Raw genomic sequence first — 11725 nt, 5'->3', positions numbered from 1 at the left:
AGATAAAATAGATTTTGAGTTATAGGTGGGTCGAACTTGGCCCGAAATGGTTCGTGTAATATAACCCACGGCCGGTGTGTCGGTTTTTTTGCTCGAACTTGGCGGACACACTGCCGTGTGTCTAGATTCGTGAAGCTAGACAGAAGCCATGCCCCTTTAATGTGATTGAAGTTGATCAACCGCTTGTCAGAAAATGGACAACCTTTCTATCCCCAATGTATAAGAAGACATGTCCTTTTTTATCTCGACCCATAAGAGAAATCAGAGTTAAAAAGGATCATCCAAGATTGATTTTTCACAGAGAACATTACAATTCCTCTTGGACGTCATCCGACACGTCCTAAGTATAAGTAAGTAACTGAAAAAGTTAAATTTTACAGGAGAGCGAATTTAAGATTGCAAAAATTATAAATTGTCATATCTTTGTCATTTTAAGGATTTATGGTTTGAAATTTGGTAACTGAGTTTAAAATTAAGTACAGTTTATGTTTACAAGGAAATTTTGTTTGTAAAGGTTTATGGTTTTGTTTTATAACACATAGATAATTTTACTCCGGTCTTAGAATGTATCAAAATACTCTAACTGCCACATCCACACTTTTTCAATGGAATATTTATCGAATATTTTACGCGATATCCATGGAATAAGTAGTTAAGTGCCTAGATACATTTTACAATTAAAATTGAATCCAGTGTATAAATGTGTAACTACGTAGATACACACTTATGCACCGGGAATGGCTAAAATTCCATAATAATTATCATTAGGACTTACCTTGTCTAGGTGACGAATAAATATCATTTGGTGGTGACATGGTGAGATTCTGTCGCCTTTTAATTGCATTTTGCTTTAACGATACTAAGAATTTATAGCGTTCACTATATTAATAAAATATAACGCACCGCTCGCGCGTGCCGCTCGCTGTTACCGCGAAGAACTGAGCGAGCGGCAGATGCCCGCACCCCGCGTCTCGATCCCCCCGCGTACTACTATTTAACTGGAACTTACATATTTGTACGTTGTATTTATTTCCTAGCTAATTCAGATAAATACTTATGCGTCTGAAAAAAACCATGTTCGGCTGTTACAATTTTTTTGATATTTTTTTATTGGATAGATACAGGTACGTTGAAGCTAAAAATGCAATAAAAACCATTTCGTGTATCTGGCAGATACATACTTATACTTAGCGGGTGTCGATCTATTCTCATGGCACCTAAAAAAAAGTTGAAATTCCATAATGACTCACATAGTGCTGGTGAGTTTGTACTGCCAGATCAATCCTATGAAGACAGCCTTCCAGTTTCAAAGGCAAAATTTATGGACATCCAGGCCCTGTCAAAGTTTTGTGGACCAAAAGCTAAGCAATACTTCTCACAGATAAAATATATTGATAATTAAACAATAAATACATAATAATATTTCATGGACATTGCATATTATTTGCCTGTATTTTCTGACTTTGATCTATTTTCCTGTGCTAACTCAATAAACATAAGAATGAAAAGGTTTTTTAAAAACATATTTTCGATATTAGAAACAAATATATTTTCTTTATAAATAAATATATTTTCCTTCTATTTGAAACTTTATTGTACCTTTTTTGAAGGATCAATAGATTAATTTAGCAATATCTCAGTTTATAGTCTTTGTGACATTGCATGTTTTTCCCCTGTGCCCTTCTTCTTTATTGCATTCCACAATGTAGACTTAGGTGGTAAACAATTGGTAGGTAACAATTATGGACCCTGTCGGGCACAGCAAAAGATAAATACAAACATAAGAGGACTTTACATTTAAATAACTTATAACAATTTAACTTAAACTAATAACGTAGACATTACCATATTACTTAAACTCCATTAACTTAAATATAATTAAAATTGTAGACTTTATTTTTCTAGTTTAAAAGATTTGTCACTTAAGTATTCATCGACACTATAGTAGGCTTTTTTATTAATAACTTTTTTAATTTATTTACAAATAAATGGAGCTTTTTCTCATTTTTTATTGTTTCTGGTAGCACATTATATATTTTTACTGATATTACCAGAGTGTATTTTTAAGCGGGATGATGGTAGGTTGAGTCTTGTGTTGTGTCTTAGTGTGTATCTTGTTTGTATGTTCTCTCGTTTGGTGTAGAAGTCTTGGTGTTTGTGAGTAAATTTGCACATTTCTAGTATGTAGATACAGGGCAAAGTTAGGATATTTTGTTCTATAAAATGGGGTTTGCAGCTATCTGTCTGTTGTATATTTACCAGGATACTGATAAGTTTCTTTTGAACGGTGAATAGTGTTGGGGCATCTGTACTATATCCCCACATTATGATGCCGTAGCTAAGCCATGCATAAGCATAGGCGTAAAACACAACCAGAGCAGTCTGTAAATTTGTTGTTTTTTTAACTTCCCGGAACGCGTATATATTTTATGCTTTTTACGTGTAACTTCCAATTTATATTTTTGTCTATGGATATTCCTAATAGTTTAAATTCATTAACTGTTTCTATTATATGGTTATTGAAGGAAAATTGTAAATTTAGGGGAGATTTTTGGTAAGGATGGAAAGTTATGAGTTTGGTCTTTTGGACAAGTTTATTTCAAGGTGGTGTTCATTCATCCAGGTTATTATTTTCCCGAGAATTTCATTAAGTGTATAGTTTAAGTTCGCATTGTCATGACATTGGGTAAGGATGGAGATGTCGTCTGCGAATAAAACGCAAGGTCCGGTTTCTGCAATAAATTTTGGGAGGTCATTGATATAAATAAGAAATAGAAGACATCCAATAACACTACCCTGTGGTATTGATGCGGTAATCGCCTTTAGGTCAGATCGAAACTTATGAAGTTCGTTTGTAGTGTTATTGAAGTGTTCTATTTCTACCAGCTGTGCAATAAAATATCGTATTGCACTTTATCATAAGCTTTGGTCATGTCAAGCATTAACCCTACTGCATAATTATTATTATTTATTATGCTTAGGGCTTCCTGTATAAATTTATAAACTGCTAACGCCGTTGATCGGTTTTTTCGAAAGCCGTTTTGGCATTCGTCAAATATTTCGTATTTTTCGCAGAAAGTGTACACGCGATTGCACATTGCTTTCTCGAAGATCTTTGAAGTTGTAGGCAATAAAGCTATTGAACGGTAATTACTAGGCTCTGATTTGACATTTTTCTTGTGTAGAGGCTTCACTAAAGCTATTTTCAGCTGGTTTGGAAATACGCCGTCTTCGAAAGACTGGTTAAGCAATTTATAGAAGGGTAGTGTAAGCTCATCGGCGCATTTTCTGAGTAGACAGGGTGGAAGTTCGTCTATGCCGTGGCTTTTTTTATTTTTTAGTGTTTTTAGCATATTATTTATTTCGTAAGGGTCTACTGGGGTGAGGAACATTGTATTTTCAGTTTGTGAAGTCACTGGTATGCTTTTTGACTCATCGTTAGTTCGTGCTCGACTTCCCTCACCAATCGATGCAAAAAAGTTGTTAAATATAGTAGCTACTTCCTTTGGCTCTGTGGTTGTTTTATTATTTGTTTGTAGTTTTATGTTAATTTTGTCTTTTTTTATGGTTTTGTTGGTTCGCTCGTTAATAATATTCCACATTGCTTTGACTTTGTTATTAGATTTTTTTATTTTTTCAATATACTGTTGTTTTTTAGCTGTTGTTATTGATTTTTTTTATATTTTTTCATATTGTTTATAGTGTTGTGTTAGTATAGGGTTATTTGTTTTGAGCGTAAATATTTTCAATAATCTCTTGTTTTTGCAGGATGTTTTTATACCTTTAGTTAGCCATTTTTTCTTTAAATTTGATTTTAATTTAATTTTACGTAAGTTTATGCATTTGTTTAGGATATTTGTTAGGGTGTCATTGAATGTTTTGTAGTTGTCGTTCATTTTTTGGTCGTCTAATATTATTTTGTTCCAGTCTATGTCTTTTAGTGCAGATTTGAATTTTAGTATTTTGATGTCGTTAAATATTCTGTTCTTTGCGTACCAAGTAGGTTGTGATGTGTTTACGTGTGATATGGAGATTTGTATTATTGTTCCGCTATGGTCTGATAAACCAAATTCTCCAATTTCAGTATTTATTCTATTTATGTTACAGTTTGTAAATATTAAATCTAAGCATGTAGATGTAGTTTGTAATACGTGTGGGTTTTTTAATTTGTTGTGTTAGTTTGAACTCTAGCATAAGATCTAAGAATTGACTAGTTTTCCTATTGCTCTCTAAAACATTTATATTAAAGTCTCCGCCAATTATAATATCAAGTTTGGAATATTTATTTTTGTTTATGTAGTTTAGATTTTTTTCTAATTGAGTTATAAATATATCTTCCTCTTTTTTATTCCAATATATCGTTAGTAATAAAATATTTTCTTTGGGTAATTCAATTGCACATAATTCAATAACATATTCTATAGACATATTTGTAATATCATTCCTCTCTATAAATTCTATGTGGTCTTGGACCAGGATACATACGCTGCCACCTCCTCGACTCTTTCGGCAGTATGAAGTTGCTATTTTGTAACCGCTAAATTGTATCATGGTTTGTTTTTCACACGATAGCCAGGTTTCTGATAAACATATTGCATTCAATGTTGGGTTTTCTTCAATAAAAGCTTCAAATATGTCTTTTTTGTTATATTATATACTTTGTATGTTTTGAAATAGAATGTTGAAACGTTGTCCTGTGGCTTCGAAAGGAGTTGTTTTTTGTGTTAGGTTTAGTTATTGTTTCATTGTGTTGGTTATTGCTGTGGGTGTAGTTTTGGGTTTGGGTTATAAATGTATTGTCATTTGTGTTATTAGTTTCGTTGTTATGGTGGTAAGTCTTATTTCTTTTATTTCCCTAAGAAAAGGAGGATCCTCCGACCAGGCGAGGTGATCATGCCTGGCGGGCTTTCTGCCCAACTGTTGTTCGTTGGGATTTTCTATCCGTGTTAATTCGCATGCAAACTTAATATGTGCGATGCAGGATATTTGTGACGTCATCCATTGATTTGCTCGTCGATAGTCTATGTGCGACTTCTGTCATCTGTCATCTGTCACTTGTCAATGTGTCGCCACATCACTCCCCCCCAAGACCGGAGGTCGATCCTGTTGAGACGGCTGTCGATGCTTGAGATGAGCGGTGCCAGAGCCAGTGTAGAATGTCCCTAGTTCCAGTGAGTCGGAACTGTGCCGCTGAATGCCCAGTGAGTCGGGTGAGCGGTGCAGGGTGATACTCCAGTGAGTCGGAGTAGTGAGGCTCGCAGTGTCCCACGGTGAGTCGGGGAATAGATGCTGCGAGGGTAGGTGCGTAGTGGCTGGCGTCTGCGTTGACGGGAGGAAGACGTCCTCAGACCGTGTGCAGAGTGCTGTGCCTAGACGCTGATGAGGCCGTAGGGAAGAACCAGGCTGCATATCTTCGATGTAGCGTGTGGTGGTCCCTGATGAGGCCGAGGATGCTGGTTGGCTGCGACTTGATTACCGCTCAGCGGAGAAGTGATGGGTGAGGGAGATGACGATAAGGATGACGGTGCTGATCTGCTCCGTGAAGGTTGCTTTCAATCACGTCGGGGGTCACCACTTTAGGGAACAGAGAGTAAAGTTCCCTAAGAAAAGGAGGATCCTCCGACCAGGCGAGGTGATCATGCCTGGCGGGCTTTCTGCCCAACTGTTGTTCGTTGGGATTTTCTATCCGTGTTAATTCGCATGCAAACTTAATATGTGCGATGCAGGATATTTGTGACGTCATCCATTGATTTGCTCGTCGATAGTCTATGTGCGACTTCTGTCATCTGTCATCTGTCACTTGTCAATGTGTCGCCACAATTAGTTTTCCCTCTACGTATAATTGATTGTTACGAATTACTGAATGTAGGCCTTGCTGTCGTGCTTTCAACATTTCTTCTCGCAGGAGTTGCCTTTGTTTACGTGCATCTTCATCTAGAAATTCTGATATGGATAGTCTTGTGCCTTGAAGGCAAGGGCTATTTTTGATTAAGTACTTCGCCATTCTCTTGCTTAGTAATTCTACTACCAGTGGTCGAGTAATGGTAGTATTTCTTCCTAATCTATACATATTTTCTATATACACCGTTAAGTCCACATGCAATATGTTTTGGAATGTTTCAATTATTCTATCATGCAAATCTACTTCTGATTCTTTCGAATATTCTGATAAGCCATATAGGACTATCTTCTTTGAATTGCTCTCTGTGCATTTAGTAGCTGTGGTGACGGATTTTGCTTTTATTTCAGATATTTCTTTTTTGAGTTTCTCATTTTCTTTTATTAAGCCTTCTATTTTGGTGTTAACTTTTTCCAATTCCAGTTTTCTTTTATCATTTTCTTTTGATAGGTAATTTGTTTTTTGCTCAAAATCTTCTGTGAGTTTGGCAATAACTTTGTTAATTTCTATTTGTATAGTGCTTCGTAGTTCAGAAATTATTGCTTCGTTGTTTTCCTTTAGACGCGTTATGATCATTTGACTCAAACTTTGTAGTAAGTTTTCCGAATGTGTATCAGTATTCATTGTGGACTTGTTTTCTTCTGGGTGGAGTGTATCTCCCAGTAAACTAAGGTCATCAGAGTAGGTTGAATCATTGCTGGGGTGAGAAGTTTTTTTTCTCAGTGTGACGTTGCCTGATTCACCGGGAGATGTTATTTGCTCGTTGTGAATAGAAATCTGTGAGCGTATTGGAGAGTTCGAATTTCCCATTTTTGGCATTTTGCAGCGGCAGTCTTGGCATTTCCAAGTTATTTTCTGGTTTTTAGTGATTGCCGTCTTAAAATAGTCTCTGGGAATGTTTGCACACTCGAGATCATATTTGTATTTACATAATGTACAGGTGAGATATTCGCTTATTGAGAGATTTTATGTACAACCTGCGCATTTTTTATCCATTTTGGGTAATTTCGTTACTGGTGCTGCCATCTAGTGGATACGCTACGCTGTTCTCAGTAATTTGTCAGGATGACGAACAGGTTTTCGTTTATTATGAATTTATGATAGTTAGTTATGTAAATGACAATGCCAGAATCTCTATAGAGCTTTGCCCCACCAAAAAACTATATTGTACAGGCATGCCAAATGTAGCATTCTATTGCTGCTTTATTAGTGATAACTAAAAACATGTTTAAAAGCCTTTAGAAGTTGCGGTTTTTATGTAAATCTAAGAAAATAATACCACTTTTAGGTTAAGTACCAGTTTAGGTTAATTGCAGTTATAATGGTAGAAATAATTAAATTAAGTGCTTTATATTATTACAATGCTATCATAGGGTGTTTAGCTATGAAAGGCAGGAATGTTATCACCAATATCACCTTTAGTAATCCTACTTTTAATTCATAGTCATAACGAAACAACAATGTAAACAGAACAGACAGAGCGAATGTCAGTCAAATAATGACTTTTTGGACATAACTGGCGCACGCACGCCAATGACGTTTCGTTACATTTAATCACTAACGTTCAAACACGAAATAATAATTAGAATATGCATTCATTATAATATATATTATAAAAAAATGAATGAATTCGGTTTTAATACATACGTATTAAAACCAAATTCATATTAAAATCCGTACACGTTACATTAATAAATCTTTTTTTATTGAATAACTCGTTTTCTTCCTCGTGTATGCGTACTAAGAAACGCAGATGGTCGCCATAGGAACAGAAAATAGGCCTTTGGGTTTTTTAAATTCTTTTTATTTCCTACTTTTTATCCGCAACTTTATCAGAATAATTATTAAGTAACCAAGGGTCCTATTTTCATTGCATAAATTTTGATTAATTTACATTTCTTGTACATTTATGAAATTGAGTGGGGCAGGATCTGGCATTGTCATTTTAATAATAAATTTTTCGTACCTTAATTAAGGTTTTTTTTCACACGCTGCTTCCAAATGCCACGACGATGTTTTAACTCTCCTTGATGGGCAGCCGATAACTTTTTGAATTTTTGTTCGTTAAACTTTTGACACTGATATTTGAAGAAAAAATCATAGAACTTCTCCAAAATTTGTGCACTTCAACTTTAGTCACTGTAGTTGACGAATTGTTACTACTTTAGTAACTTTTTGTAATTATTTACTCACTTTAACTATTTTTAAACTTTAAAATACACGGAGCAGATGTTTGTTTACGCATAGTAGCGCCCTCTCTCCTATGTAAAACCATGCTATTTTATAACTTTTATATTATGTAGTTGCTGCTACGGAACCCTTCATGGGCAAGTCCGACTCGCACTTGGCCGGTTTTTACCCGACTGCCAAGGAAGGGTTATGTTTTTCGCGCGTATCTTGTATGTATGAGCATAATATTCTTTATTACCTCATTTCTTCGAAACGGCTTGATGGATTTCGACAATCAGGGCATCGTTGGATTCGTCTTAGTTAGTAGAAATTGTGAAACAGTGTAAAGAGCAAATTTTATCTTCATTTAATGTAGAAAATTAATAGACTATTTAAAAGGATAAGAATTAATACTATTACGGACAAAAACCCCTCACAATAAAAAATATATTGATATTACAAAATCTTTTTTATTATCTTGGTATTGGAAGTAGTTCTCTCGTGTCGCGGGTGAAATCTTGAGAAACACATAGCCGTATTATAACTAACTAAAAAGTATTCAATAAAAATAAATAAATTAAAAAAATTAAAAAACCCGACTGCATAAAAAACACTTTAAATAAAAACTGAAAAGTAAAAACAAGCTTAGTCTAAAAGTGTAGATAGCAATGCTATTACCACAAAAAATAATAATCTTATGCGAAGCATAATTGAGTGTAACAGTCGGGACCCATTAAATAAACTAGACTAAAATCATTCAATATGAGGCATTCCACATAAAACAGACAACCTAAACGGTCAAAAATCTCGAACACGGCACAAGAAAGAAGTAGGAATATTTACTAATATTATGAAGAGGAAAGATTAGTTTTGTTTGTTTGAATTGAATTACATGTCTTTTTTAAAACGTTGCCCCACACTAGGATGTTCTCCTGTATAGAAGATGCACCTAGCACATCCTTTTGACAATCAGCGGCGTTTTAACATGATTACGACTCTATATATATATGTATCTCCATAGTCAAACCCAGATTCAAGTAAAACTAGTTTGTCCTTGTATCATCCGAAATTTAGGAGCTAGGATAAATTAGGCTAATTTCTGCAGGCAGAGTTGCTTTTATTACATACAGTACGTTGATGTAAGTGTATTCAGTGAAATGACAGTTTTGTGTTGTGCATTTCATTAGTACTGCATTGTCCGCTCGCATGATGATACGCTCTATTGCTCTACTTTGGCAGGACCATGTAAACAAAAGGAAAAAGATGAATATTTATTATTTTATAATCGATAAGTTATATCTGAAGCGGATTAACTAGCCTTTGTAATCAAGTGGTTCTTAATGCAACCATTAAGTAACTCTGTGTATGGTATTATAATCGTCACGCAGTTAGGCGTTTTATTTTCCAAAGGGTATTTAGACACCCTACAAAGTATAATTGACACACTGTATTAAACTTATTTAATGGCATTATCCACTAACAGGTTTGGGTTTCGAGGAAGTCGCTACCCATCCGATGATTTAAAGAAAGGTTTTAATACGGATTTCCTTAAGAGATTCCGTTGTATTTTTTGTACCATCATTTAATATGAGTTCGTAGACAAGGTTTATTATGTGCTTAGTTTTGAAAAAATCTTTCCGCATGTTTTGACTAAACCATTAAGTTACGGTACCATTTCCACGAAATGGTAACTTTAGCAACATCACTATTGGGGGCGTAGTACTTGAATGGAACACCCAGCAATAATAGGTGTAAGTACATAATTGTAGTAAACTACAGCTTTATATATATCATTAGTATGATGATCAGTTGGAGTACAACCTAAAGTGTAGCTATTAGGTACTTGAGATCTTTACTGTGTGTCATAAACGTACATTCAATCGCCCATCCATATATTTCGAGCCTACGTAACAGGTAAATGAATTTTTTTTTTGCTGGTTTTATTATTGGACCCACAAAATACCGTTACACTGTAGGTTATTCCAGAATCCAGCTACTGTTCTCGATTTTGCATAGTCTTACGTATAAAATAAAATGTATTGACTTAGTTAATATCTAATAACAGAATGAACTTGTTTTAAAGTAATGTAAACAATATGTTAGGCGGAACACAAATACAAATAAAAACTTTAGTCTATTTACTTAAAAAACGTCATCCGATAATATGCTGTAAGACGATGGAACAGAGTGAAAAATTAATTGTCATCTGCAAGGGAACCGAATTAATATTACGTAATGAAGATAAAGTTTTTTAAAGAAGAATAACATACTTGTAGGAATTTCCTGCGTGTAATCCTGCCAAAATAACAAGGTACGTGCTAAAGTTATGACTAGTGTTTGACTTGAGTGGTTCAATGATTGCATCCAATAGACATATATATTTGGTCCATCACGGAATTATGCCAGTACCTGATTATCTTTGTATTGAGTCATATGTGATCGTAGTGAACTCGAAATTAGTAACGATTAATTAATTATTTTTATAATGGCTCGTTTATTACTGTGCGCGATTGCCCTACTAGTGTTCGTCTGTATTGAAGCAGGTTTGTTTATTTTCATTTTAATGAACTGATTACATGCTACTTTTCTTTAATATTGTGTGTTTACCTATAAAAAAATCTGTATAAATGAATAAAGTTTTAATGAAACCGAAAAAAGCTCAGTAATACTTTGCAAGACCCAGGAATCGAAAGCCCAGCAATCGCACTTGCAACCACTATACTAACGAGGCATTATGAAGTAGGTATTACTGGGCTTTTGTCGGTTCGAGTACGACTAGCACGGAGTCTGCAATTATGCCCGATATATGTCAATAGACTCATCCCCTATTTACGTGAGATTAATAACACAAATGCTGAAAAGTGGGTGTACATTGTACAGTGGTATTACGAGGTGCACCTATGCCTATCCCTTCGGAGAAAAAAGGCGTGACAATACGGAGGAAAGTTTCAAAATAGTGCTTTCATATATAAATATACAAACCAGTTCATGCTAAGGTACAACTAGTCCAAGGCAATGGTCTTTGGCTTTTTCTGCAACCAAGATTTGAAGTAATGGGGCCCACCAGAGCTGATGTCTGATCTGGAGCTGCGGACTACCTAGCGGGTTTACCGGGGCTCCGGCTCGAAAAGCAGGAGTAGGGATGGTTTTTAATTAGTAAAAGTCTGATATTCCCTCTCGCCTCACCCAAGGTGAGAAGTCATCGGATGATTTTCCCCGCTCAAAAAAATGAACAAAAATGAACGAATGAAATAAAGATAAATAAATAGATTTTGTTTGATATAAAAATAAAACGTTATTTTAAGTAATTTCATTAGTAAATCAATAAAACCTACGGCCGAAGATTAAACGAAACTTCGCATTCGAGAACCGGAGTAGCCACACAATAGTCCACAGCTCTGGATCAGTAGGATCCAGAGCTGGATTACCTAGCGGGTTTACCGGGGCTTTTAAGCAGGAGTGGCTTTTATTTAGTAAAAGTCTGACACTCCCTCTCGCCTCACCCAGGGCGATGAAGAGGTCTTTTGATGATTTTCCCCCTTTAAAAAAATATTTCAAAACACATTTAATTTAACCAGCTTGTATAACTCTTCATTTTCATTTCAGATGCTGCACCAAATCCGGCACCAAACCCTGCACCAGCGCCAGCGCCTTCTC

The 11725-nt window shown here is 35.2% G+C and overlaps 1 protein-coding gene across 1 annotated transcript in view; it reads right to left on the bottom strand.

The window, feature by feature from the left end:
- The window catches only part of LOC118276800 (glycine, alanine and asparagine-rich protein-like), a 30316-nt gene that overhangs the window by 4742 nt on the left and 13849 nt on the right, over positions 1-11725 (bottom strand). The window lies entirely within an intron of this gene.

The sequence above is a fragment of the Spodoptera frugiperda genome, chromosome 15 (genome assembly GCF_023101765.2).
Source record: "Spodoptera frugiperda isolate SF20-4 chromosome 15, AGI-APGP_CSIRO_Sfru_2.0, whole genome shotgun sequence".
Classification (NCBI taxonomy): Eukaryota; Metazoa; Arthropoda; class Insecta; order Lepidoptera; family Noctuidae; genus Spodoptera; species Spodoptera frugiperda.
The sequence above is the reverse complement of the archived record's forward strand: the minus strand, read 5'-3'. Positions and strand labels throughout refer to the sequence as shown.